At 40.7% G+C, this 12,593-nt stretch overlaps 1 protein-coding gene across 12 annotated transcripts in view; it reads right to left on the bottom strand.

The window, feature by feature from the left end:
• Nucleotides 1-12,593, bottom strand: part of ASTN2 (astrotactin 2) — a 900,155-nt gene that overhangs the window by 176,025 nt on the left and 711,537 nt on the right. Inside the window, exon 1 of one of the 12 annotated variants that reach the window (XM_036238518.1) lies at nt 12,380-12,542. The exons of the other annotated variants lie outside the window; for them this stretch is intronic. The gene's annotated coding sequence lies outside the window, so the exon portion shown is untranslated. Of the gene's footprint in view, nt 1-12,379; nt 12,543-12,593 lie in introns of those variants that run through there. 12 annotated transcript variants of the gene reach the window in all.

The following is a 12,593-nucleotide window of genomic DNA, read 5'->3' as shown; positions in this document are numbered from 1 at the left end:
AATCTGAACTTCTCAGCCCAACAGTCAAAAAGTTCAGCACCGTCAGTTGCCCTTTATAAATAATCATACTGACTTGAAAGAGTTATTGTGAGGATTAAATAAGGTGTCTGGCAAAGGTCAAGCACTCAATCAGTATCGGTTGTTATTATTGTTGCAGCGGTTGTTATAACTAACTATCTTTCCCGTTGCTGTAGCAGGATGTTAAAACTGAAATTTCTATGGAGGTACCAAACAGAGTAGAAGTGAAAACCCAAAGCCAAGCCCCTATATGTAGACTTTTCAAAGGAGACGAATCCTAACTTATTTCATAACTCCAGAAATCTCGGCCAGAAAAGGAAATAAAACAAGGTCAGAGAGTAGATAGGATAGATTTAGGGGAGATTTGCTTTGCACGGAGATACTACCTTGTGTTAAGAGTTCCCAACTCCCTGTGTGCGACATGGACAGGACGCTACCTTCTAACCTCAAGCATTGTGAGAAAGAGACTCAAGAGCACCCCTTGGAAAACCTCATTGTGTTTGGCAACTGGGGAGAGAGTGGACTAGAGTCTGACTCTACCCGTGAAAGCTCTAGTGGCCTGTGGCAGCAGAACAAGAGGGGGGCCTGAAGAGGGATTAGCCCCAAATCCAGAGGTTTTCAGTGTGAAGAATGCTTGACTACTTTCTGTGGACCAGATATGGGGCACGCAGGAGAAAGAGCTAGCCTGGAACTCTTTTGAGTCCTACTCAAGAGGAATTCTAGCAGAGGTTGGCGGGGGTCAGGGGTGGGGTGGCGGGGAGTGCGTAGATCCCCACAGTGAGGATCTCCATGAGGTGGGCAGCCAGAGAAACAGAAGGTGGAGGGGGACCAGCAGCAGACAGCCGAAGAGAAATTACATACTCTCAGGTCTTGGGAGGAGGCCCTAGCAACGGGTTTTGCTGGAAAGCCCCTGAAAAGGCTCCCAAGAGAAACGGCTAGCTTGAAAAATCTGTCGCAACCAGAGAACACAGAGCCAGGTACAAGGGTACGAGGGCAAGCAAGATCTTCCTAATCCTCACCACTTCTCTCTCCTTCTGCTTTGAACTTGGAGGGAAAGAGGTACAAGGTGGAGAAACAGAATGAAGGCCAACTTTGCCCTACCTCTTAATGACCCCACTGGGTATTATTTAATTTGTCAGATTTAGAAATTTGATTAAAATCTTGGACTGGACATCCTAATTCCTGATTTGAAACTGTGTTAGCAACTTAAAATGCCTATAGCACTATCTATTCCATAAAAGTCATAATAGGTTAGATGTGCCCTGTTAACATTTTCATCTAGGAGCAGAGGAAGATTATGCCAATGAATATATTAGAAGGAGCGTAGGAACCAACTCAAATATATAGAGGTATGCCTCGTTTTACTGGGCACCACTTTACTGCCCATTGTAAATAGTGTAATATTTTTCCAAATTGAAGGTATGACCCTCCACCAGGATTGAGATGGTGACTCACTGAAGGCTCAGATGATAGCATTTTTTAGTAAAGTATTTTTTAATTAAGCAAGTACAGTGTTCGTTTAGATGTAATGCTGTCACACACCTAAGAGACTACAGTGTAGTGTAAACATAACTTTTATATGCACTGAGAAACAAAAAACATTTACGTGACTTGCTTTGTCGTGGTATTCACTTTATTGCCATGGTCTGGAACTGAAGCCACAATATCTCCGAGGTATGCCTGCACTTTTGAACATCATATATTCATAAAACACATTTTGATTATTGTCAATTTGTATTATCAACTGAACCATTTACACCACCACCATAATTATAGTGCTTATTACATACTTAGTTTTAGCTAATGTGCTAGTTAAATGAATATCTGCCTCCCCAACTGCACTGTGAGCTCCAGCAGAGTGAGGACCATGCCAATTTTAATGATCATCTGCATCCCCAGCACAGAGTTCACTGTCTGATGTCATGCAGAAAGTTTGCAAGTAAAAATATAAAAAAAACTGAATAGATGAATGTGTGATCTGAAACCTTTGCCCTTTAATCCCTCCATTCATGTAACACTTACCAGAATTCAAACCCATTATCTCAACCTATCACTATAGTCCCAAAGGCAGATGATCTTAACCTTACATTATTGATGTACCATTGGTAGCTCAGAGAGGTAAGGTAATTTGTCCAAGGCCACACAGCTAATAACTAGTCTAGCTTTCGGTACCTGGTTCCACTGTTCTTCTCTTGTTTATGTTTCCTCTCCCCCAAAATTCGTAGCACTAATTCTCATTCCTACACAACGAGCCATATCTTTTGCCAACACTTGGGTCTCCCCTGTTCCTGCTACCCCCACACAACACCTCCAGGCTCCCCACCCCTTTCATGGGCTAAAGGATTTCATGGGTAAAATGCATTTTTAAAGGTCATCTGGTCAGAAATTCCATCTAATGTTTCATTCACCACCGAATCATCATCCAACATTTTGGGGACACTTCCAAGATGCAGAACTCATTATCTCTTTAGGACTCCAGTTTCATCATGGGGCAGCTCTGTTATACCTTGATGGCCTCCCACCAAGGAACTGTATTTCTCATCCTAAGCAGCAGACCCAGACCCCAGACCAGGAATTAAGCACTTTAACACTATTTAGATGCCCTATCTGAAGTACTCAAGCCTGCCACCCTACTGGGGGTTCATGCTAAGATTAACCACCTAACTATGTGGATGAATGCTCCAACCAAGAAACTATGGGATAGTCTTGAGAGGCTTCTGATAAGTATGAATGAGTGTGTGTGTGTGTGTGTGTGTGTGTGCGCGTGTGCGCGTGTGTGTGTGCTGTGCATATTTGAGGGATGGATAGGGAAGCAATAGTCGATACTGAAAAAACAAGACAGGTCTACAAAACTGCCAAATTCTAAGACAACTGATCTCCTAATCTAACCTTATTCAGAGCTTCTTCCCTAAATACACAAATAGTAAGCCCAGTTGCAGAGGGGCAGCTATAGTACAGTGACTTGCTTGGGTTTGAATTCCAGCTCTTCCATTTCCAGCTGGGTGACCTTGGACAAGTCGCTTAACCTCTCTAAGGCTCTGTTTTCTCATCTGTAAAATGTCAATAATGTTAGTACCTAAATCTTGGAATATTTGAAGGATCAATGAGAAATAGAACCTAATGGGGAATTTACAAATTCTACGGTATCAAGAGAATCATCAGAGTCATTCGTTCTATACATTGGCCATCACCTCAGCATTCAATTCTTGTGCATAGCTGAATCTATAAACTTTCCTTGTAATCTGCTGGCGTTTTAACCATACTGTCAGGAATGCCTTGACAGTATGGTTAAAACTACCTGTTTGCTACTTAGTGGAACACAGTACACAAAAGTAGAATTGAACACTGATATCCAAAACGATTGAGTCAGATTATCTAATTTCAGATCCCAGGCAAGTGACTTCACCTCTTCAACCTTACTTTCCTTATCTGTAAAATGGGAATACAGATGTCTCATTGAATTACTCTGAGCATCAAATGAGAGATGCAGCCCTAGCTGATTTACACCTGTGATCACATATGGTCCTCACCATCATCCTACAAAGCAGAGGTTGTTGCTCCTTTTACAGATGAGGAAATTGAGGCTCAGAGTGACATGGAGGACCCTTGACCAGAAGACACTTGTTTCAAGGGAAAGCAGTTAGATCTCTGTAAAAGGTCATACTCTCCATGGGGCAGAGGGACCCCTGGCCACTGTCCAACAGCCCAGCAGTGGCTAATGTCTTTTGTTTGCTTGCAAATTAGAATTCTTTTAATAGATTTTTTTTAACCACGAAAATATCCATATGGTTCTGCTGTGTTATTTGTCTTAAAGAAGGGGCAAACTGAAGAACTGCAGTATAGCTCACTGGACTGAAAAGTGGGCCTTCCCACCACAGACTAAGGTGTGCTCAGACTTTCCTACCTCCCTTGACCCTCTTTTCTTCCCTCCCTTTTGCTGTTCACAGAGCAGTCAGAATTGGAGTTATCATTTCCTCCTGCCTCTTGAGAGAAGGTAGGCTGTGGCCAGTAAGGGGAGGCTGAAAAAAAATGTCATGTGTGATCTCCTGCTGCCCTCTAGTGCCTACTTAAGATGATTGCTCTTGGGGAAAAAATGAGTCCGTTCTTCCAAGCCAAAGAAGGATGGCTGTGAGCAAAGCAACTTGAGAGGCTCTGAGACAGTGGCACAGACGGGAAAGTCTTGGTTATGACATAAGAAAGCCTAGTGTGATGTTTAAGGGTTCTGAAGTGTTTGCTTAGAAGGCTCATTTGGTGTCAGGTTTGGAGCTACGTACTGGAGGGGGATGGAGGTGGTGAAACTATTGAAACAATGTTTTGTTCCGATCTTAGTGGTACACGAGTGTAGAGATTTGATTGAGGATATAGCTAGGAAGGAGAAGCCAGAAGAGAAGGATATGGGAGAGGTTGGAGATGAGGCAGAAAGAAGTGATAATCGATGGAGTAGGATCCTGAAGGAACTAGGAAGAGAATGACCTTCCTGGTAGCAACGGAAAAGATGTGGTCTGAATGTCCAGCAGGCCTGGGTTTGGATTTCTATGTGTGCGACCAGGGTTTCTGGGTACAGCTATGCAGGTTGTGTGCTGTCGGGCTGTGACAAGACAAGATGGCGGCGAGTGCGGACTGAATCCAGCCTCAGCCCCACTAGACAGGCCTGTGCCCATGGGATTGAACCCAAATGGAGGAGCACCATTACATACGAAAGATGACTCAGGGGCTGGCCGAGGCTCTGCATGTGACCATGAACAAGCTGGAGAGACTTTCTGTTTCAGAATCTCTGTTCTTTATAAAATTAAGGACATCACCAACAATACAAAGTTGTTGCTAGAATTTAAAATAACGTATGCCCCTGGCACCCTAGAAATTTCAGTTCTTACTATTACTAGTAGTATTACAACAACTTAGTTTTACTTTTAAGATGTGGTAGGATGAGGGGGCAGAGAGGAAATTCACGTTTCCTGAGCTGCTCTTCTAAATGCCAAGCACAAGACATTTTGAATCTCACTGAGTACCCGTGACTGGGGTTTGGGCTAGGAATATTATGATTTTTATAACTGTATTTTACAACTGAGGAAACAGAGGTTCTGTGAGATGACAGACCATTAGGCATTCAGGGTCCGACCCCAAAGCCCCTTTTCTACCCATTGGAACAGAAGCATCATTAATAGGAGGCCTGCCTTCTTCCTGGGATTGTATTCCTTCTTTCTTAAAAACTGCTCAAAACTCATCCCTTTAAGGAAAGATTCCAAGATGAGCTCCTCCTCAATTCCTTCCTCCTCGTTCCAGTAGCTTCTTAGGCTGGAGGTCAAGGAGGAAATGCCCGATCATTCCTGGACAGGACTCAGGAAACTGGAACACTGAGATGCTAAGGACCTGCTTCACATGGACACTCCCAGATTGTCCTACTTGGACATGACCTTAAGGCAGTAAAGCAGGCCAACGAGGCAGCCCTGAGGCCAGCAGGTTACCAGGTTCAAACATGGAGGCAGGTGTAAACCTAGGGTGGGGTCAGGTGGAGGCTTTGGTCTGACCAGCCATCGGAAAACAAACTGCCACCCTCTGACCACTTTCCTAGGAGGCTCCAGTCTTGCTGTCATACTTATAACTGTTCTCACCAAAATCTTAACAACACTCAGGTTAAAAGATCACCTTTAAACATGTTGACAGGCAACACCTTTGGAGAACACATTCAAGGTGAGTTACTTTTCTCATTAGCTTCCCTATGCTCTATAGCTGCACTGCTAGGGACAGGGTGAGGGTAAAGAGGCCACCTATCAAAATACTAAAATAAAATAAAAATAAAGGGCTAAGACCCATCAGGGATTTCCTGTCTTATCACTGAGGAAATCAGTAAAATGAATATTAATAAGAGCTATGATTTTTACACGTACATATTCCAGGCCAGATGTTCTGCCGGTTGCTTTGCATACATTGTCCCATTTGGTCTTTAGAAATCCTAACAACGAGAGGTAGATTTCATTATTGTGTTTTAAAGATGAGAAAATGGAAGCTCAAGGAGGTGAACTCAGGGGCTGGGGAGAATTGGACTTCTGCTTCGACCTGTCTTACTTATACGCACATTTCCACTATTTAAAGTTGCCTGCAATCTGCTATACTATTGAAGATTCAGGCTTAAGCAGTTGTAAATTCTGGAGATTGAATATGCAATTAGTTACTGCTTCCCATTATGTTATAGGAATTGGTAATAAAACCCTTAGAAACAGAAATTATAGGGAATTGGTCAAAAAGCTATGCTGCAGCCACACAGTGGAGTCTATGAACTTAAAATGGAATTAGGGAAATCCTTTATATGTGATATGGAGTAATCACAAATGTTTTATTAAATGGAAAAAGCAAAGTGCAGAGTGTTTATTGTGCTTTCTTGTAAGAAATATAATCATACACATTATGTAAGCATATGACATTTATATATATATGTATAAATATATCTATATAGAAATTAGAGAGACAGATATACTTTTTCACCAAGAAACACTGAAACAATTAACCAAGACAAATACAAATGGTTACTCAAAAGGGGAGTGAAGAAACAGGGTCAAAAGGACAAGGGCAGAAGCTGGAGTTTTTAAAGTATATTTTGTTTTAAAAGTTTTAACTTTAAAACCACATACAATTATTATATGTATATGTTTTACATTATAAACAAAAGACAAAAAGTCTTTACAAATTATATGCAAACTGAAAAAAAAAACCCTAGTCATATATTAATATGATGGCATAACCACACAGAGAAAATAATTATTTCGAGTGGCTTTAAAATGTAGTATTTTGATTTTACATGCTTAGTGAGAAATACTCCAAAGAAAAAAAGAGTCTGCAAATAAATCTTAAACTTGATGAAGGGGACTTATTGCTAGTTGTTACACGGGTATTGTTTATTTTGAAACTCTTATGTGTATATTGTGGGCCATAGCAAACAAGCCATCACCTGACTGTCGTTAGGAACTGAGATTATCAGCATAAAGGGCAACCAATCCAGGTTTATAGTCAAAGAAGTTGTGAAAAATTATGTGCATTAAAATTTCAACTGGAAATCGCATAAACTTATAATTTGTTTTTCTCTTTTAAAAAAATAAACATTTCATAGCTCTGTCCACTGAAAAGGCATAGAAGTAACGGCACTCGAATAGCAATAAATACACTCAATGCTCAGGCTCTTGTTTTTAAATATCATTTCCCACTAAAAGGAACAAAAGATTCTTGGAAAAATTCCTTATCCCAAGTCTGGAATAGGTATGGTACAAGCTGAGCCAGAAAGCAAGATCTCTGCCAAAGACTAATGTGGTCATTTCAAAGGAACATAGAAGCCAGTTCAGAAGGGCTCACACTGGCCTGACGTTGAATAAACTGAACATCAAAGTAAATAATGACTACACTTTATTGAAACAGATCAAATAAAGAAATTTCCTGTAATTGATAATGTTCTCCAAACCAAAACCGAAAAACAAATGAACACAGCTTATTAGTCGCCACTGAAGATGGCTAGGAGACCAGTTTATTATTCTAAAAATTAGTAAAGGAATCATTTTTATAGAAATATTGCAGCTTATAAAGGCAAGAAGAATGATAAAATTAGAATATTACTATTTTTCAATCTAACAAAATACATCTAGACAGCTATCACCAATGAATCCTAAAACCATTAAGAGAAAGGCTGATGGGAAATTTTCTAATCAGTGTTTCAGACTTATAGTACCTGATCTGCTTTTAAATCTTAAGGTCACTAAAAGTAGTAAAACCAGACATTAAGTGCCTTTGATATGATGCCACAGGAGGGACATGGGATGGCCTGTATACTTCAGCTGGTGGTCTTTGGGCCCGTGGATAGAATTCAAGGGTCTATAAACTTGTGCAGGGGAAAAAAATATATCTTTATTTTCAGTATCCTCTAAGTGTAATTTAGCATTTTCCTAAAATTATGAAACCACTATAGTTTGTTGCCTGCAATCTGCTGTACTATTGAAGATTCACGTATATTTCTATCACATTACAGATGTTACAAATATTTTAATAATTTATGTTCAACTTAGAAATTATTATAGCTGTTAGAGTCTCCACTAGATTTTGTCATTAATAAAAGAACACATATACTACTTTTTAAAAATTTGCCTTTCTTAACATTTAGATAACTATATCTTGATATAATTTCTTTCTTGTGTAATCCCATGCATTTAATTTTATACTTTCAAAAACATTATTCTGAGAAAAGGATCTACAGTCTTCATCATTCTACAAAAGGAGTCCACAGGACAAAACAAAAGTGATAAATCCCTAGGTGAAAGGAGCTAGTTAAAAAAACACCGAGAGAAAGCAATCTGTTTTTTAGAGTTCTAAAAAACAAATGAATCAATGTCTTCAATGAATAATGGCGCCAGCAACATTATAGGTGTAATCTCTATAGATTAGAGGAGATCTCGAACAACATATAGACATTTTTATCCTTATCCAAACACACCTACTATAGAACGATATTTTGAAGCAATTAAAGAAATTTAAGTATGAACTATTAGATGTGATAATGATGTTGAGATTACCTTAAAAAAATAATTACCTGTTAGAGATACATATTGAGGTATTTACAAGAAGAATGACACCATATCTGGGATTTGCTTTAATAGACTCCAGCAACGAAAAACAAATCAGGGGTGAGAGACAGCTGAAGCAAAATTGGCAAAATATTGACAATCATTGCAGGGTAATGAGCACACACAGGTTCACTGCACCATCTTCTCTCCTTGTACGTGTATTTTCTCAGTGAAACGCTAAGAAAGAAGGGCTGCCAGAGAGATTACGCAAAATCACTAAGGACAATCACTGCTGGAGAGTAAAATGAGGAGGGATTATCCACATCTACAGTGTATATAATTTTGAATCTTTCTTCTAAATGCATTCTCATTTATATTATGCTTAAAATGTTTTAAATAATAAAAATTTCCTATTTTTTTTTTAAATAAGTTAGAATAATAGATAGCAGTGACATGAGAAGACTATGTGTGGTGGAGGTAGGGGGTTTTGGGGAGAGGAGACTGTCTCTTTGCATGCTGCCAGCCGGTCTTACAGGTGCCAATTGATGGAGAGGGTAATCACAGCCACCATATAGAGAAAGCTGGCTGACATCCTGGAGCCAAGAGGACAGGAAGTCTGAAGTGTGGCTGAGATATGGCACTTAGCAGAAATAAGGCCCATGGGAAATTTTCCTGCAGTCCTCATTTAGCATTGAGTTGAGTTGAAGTTGATGACATAACACAGGGAATAGTCTCTGGACACACCTTCAATGCTACTAGCATTTATCAAGCACCTGCTTGGCCAGTGTTTGATTGCTGTTGCCCTTTGACCATTCACACTAGCTCAAATCATTACAAATTGGGTCTTACTAATGCACATAAATGTATTTGCTATTAAAATAAAGTTTCACGTTTTTGAACCAGCAGTTAGTATATCAACTCAAGAAAAAAAAATATAATAACTTCCTTGAACAAGGGCATTTATGCAATCTTATTTGTGATGGTTAAATGATCAAAGATGAGCTTGTGCACTTGACAAACTGTGGCCAGTTTGACAACTTAGGGAGGCCAGAAAAAAAAAAATTTAAATATTTTCCCAAGGTAAGTAAATAAAATATAAAAACTTATGTGTATTGGGAAAACACTTGTTAGGTACTCGGCATCATCATAAGTATGTCTGAACAGATTAAAGGGGGACTTTGTAAATGTTTACATATATATGTAAACATAACAAACATAATGGTTACGTTAAGGTGGTGAAGAAAGTTGATTCTTTTAAACTGCTCTTTTATACTGTAAATGTAACCTGAATTCAAACATCTATTGAACACTTCCCATATGCCAGATGTAGGCTAAACCGAGCCGCACACGGGGACTGAGTATACCATATGGGAGGTTCGAGTCAGAGCTTCAGCAGAATGTAGACTAATAACAGACAGACAGATAGATGGGTACATACATATATACATACATAGAATAAGAGATTGAGGGAGGGGGAAAAAAAGGAACAACAGGAGGGAGTAAGGAGCTGGAGAGGGGGAGAGAGGGAGCCTCTAAAAATGGTCTGCAACCATCTCGCCTCCTGATATGCATTGCCTGTTATACCTTAGTTACTTGCTTTTAAACAACAGAATACAGCAACATTGAGGGGATGTCACTTCTGTGATTAGGTTATGAAAGACTGTGACTTCTGTCTTGTTCACAGACTCTCTCTTGCTGGCTTTGATGAAACAAACTGTCATGGACATACTCATGTGTCAGGGAATTGAGGACAGTTTCTAGCCCGAAGCCATCAAGAAACTGAGGCCCTCAGTCCAATAACCCTCAGAGAACAACTACATAAGTGATGATCTTAGAAGCCAATTCTTCTGCCGTCAAACCTTAGAATGAGACCCAGCCCTGGTCAATAACTTGATTCCAGCCTTATGAGTTACTGGAAAGAGGAAGATCTAGCTAAGCTGTACTCAGATCCCTGATTCACAGGAACTGAGATAAGAAATGTAGGTTGTTTTAAACTGAAAGGTTTAGGGTTAATTTGTTATACAATGATAGATAAGTAACACAAGTAGACAGTATAATTTTATATTATTTTATGAAAATTCTAGCAATTATAAACATCTAGACTCAGATAAATTTGGTTAGGATAAATTAGAGTTTTCATTTTCTCCCCTATGACCTATTAGCAAGAAATTTCTCTTCCTCCTCAAAATTCAAATGCCGATAAGGGAAAAAAAGAACACTATTTTGTCGAGGACAATAATAATGCAATAGTAGCTAGCATTTAGCATTATACTTTATCAGGCAGTGTCCTAAAAGCTTTACCTCTATAAGTCATGTAACAGTCACAATATTCTTTTGCAGTACATAACTACTGCATTTCTGAATCTGACTCATTCAGCAACTCTTATGTGCTGGGCACTGTGCTAATAGATTTGACAACGACTGGGCATTGTCCTTCAGGGATTTCACAGACCATTGGTGAAGACTTCAAGGAAGTGGATAATTGAAGCCCAACCTGGTATGTGCTTTGCTAGAAATCAATTTCTAAGTCCTGGTATTCGCTGAGCACGCAGTGAGCGCCTTAGTGTTCCCAGGAGCCCAGGAAAGTGGGAAACGCAAGCACCCCTGCTCTCCTGGCCCTGCAAGGTTCTGTCTGACCCACTGTCTGCCAATTTTGTCTGCCCTGGGGCCGTTCAGTCCCTGACTGAGCTCCCTCTTAGGCCCGCCCCTGGGCATGTCTGATCAGACCCTGGCTGGTCCTGGACTGCGAGCATCTCCTTTAAGTGTCAGATAGCCGCAGAGCTCTATGCCAATCCAGGTGCCCTCAGTCCCCAGGCCCACTCAGAGGATGCCACCAACTATATCAACCCAGCCTCCTGTTGCCCTCAATCTTTGAAATGCAGAGAGCTGGAAGTTCTGAATCCAGCAGTCTGGAGAGTGTAAGAGCTAATGATAATAAATTAAATGCATACTTAATTAAATGCATATCGCTATGCATTAAGGATCTCAGTCCTTATAGTACATCTCACTTAAATTAGAGATATGGGCAGAGAGATTAAAGCAGGTTAAGAGGGTGGGTTCTCAAGTAGAATTTGATTCCAATCTGGGCTTTATACTTATGAACATGTGGCTTTGTTATTTAATCACCTGGGCATCAGTCACTTATCACATAGGGTCATTCTGAGGATTAAGTGAGCTATGCATGTGAAGTGTTTAGTTGCACCAGATACTAAGCACTCAAAGATGATAGTGTCCTTATTGTTTTTGTTGTTTTATCATTGTGCAGTGTCACATACTTATGTGGGATTTTAAGTCCAAGCCCATTCTACTTCAAACCCCTCCCTTCTCCATCCTAAGCTAAACTATATGCTCCCCTGTAGGAACTAGTAATTGGCCCCCAAACTACCTAAAGGGCCAGAGGTGCTCGCTAGCCAATAGGCAAGACCACCTCCCACTTAATAAGATTCTCCCCCAAAGCTACACTTGAGTTTGGGACCCGGGTAGCGTTGCGTCACTGTCTGCCCGGAAGGGAGTTAACACTGTGTTTTCAAATCTACCTCTGCCATCAGTGCCTCCCGGCCAAGTAGGCAAAAGACTACTTCAGAAGACTAATTTATCAGATAAACTTGTCTCTAGGCTGTGGTGCGTCCCCGGGGGGAACTATCTTTCTGAGCGAGTCAGGGTTCTGTACTTGCCTCAGAGTGGAAGCTGTGTTCTCTCCTTGTTCCATCTCTCAGATGGGAGAGCTGAGGTTGAGAGAGGGGCCATAGCTTTTGAGGACCACTTCTGGAGGTCATTGTTTATCCAAAGGTTAAGACACAGATTGACGTTGGGCTTACCTCTTGACTTGGCAGTGAAACTGAGCTGGCCCCTTCCGCCTGTTTCTTTATCTGTATAATGGAGCCAGAAAGCTGAACCATGTGTTGCCAAGGCCCACGGTTCTCAGCTGAGAGCTTGCCCTTACCCGGCCACTGGGCCGCAAGCCCTCGGGCCTGGCAGACTACAAGCCCCAGCATGCCTCAGAGGGCGGGGACCAGTGACAGACAGGTAGCT

The sequence above is a fragment of the Rousettus aegyptiacus genome, unplaced genomic scaffold, assembly GCF_014176215.1.
Source record: "Rousettus aegyptiacus isolate mRouAeg1 unplaced genomic scaffold, mRouAeg1.p scaffold_m13_p_3, whole genome shotgun sequence".
In the NCBI taxonomy this organism is placed as follows: domain Eukaryota; kingdom Metazoa; phylum Chordata; class Mammalia; order Chiroptera; family Pteropodidae; genus Rousettus; species Rousettus aegyptiacus.
The sequence above is the reverse complement of the archived record's forward strand: the minus strand, read 5'-3'. Positions and strand labels throughout refer to the sequence as shown.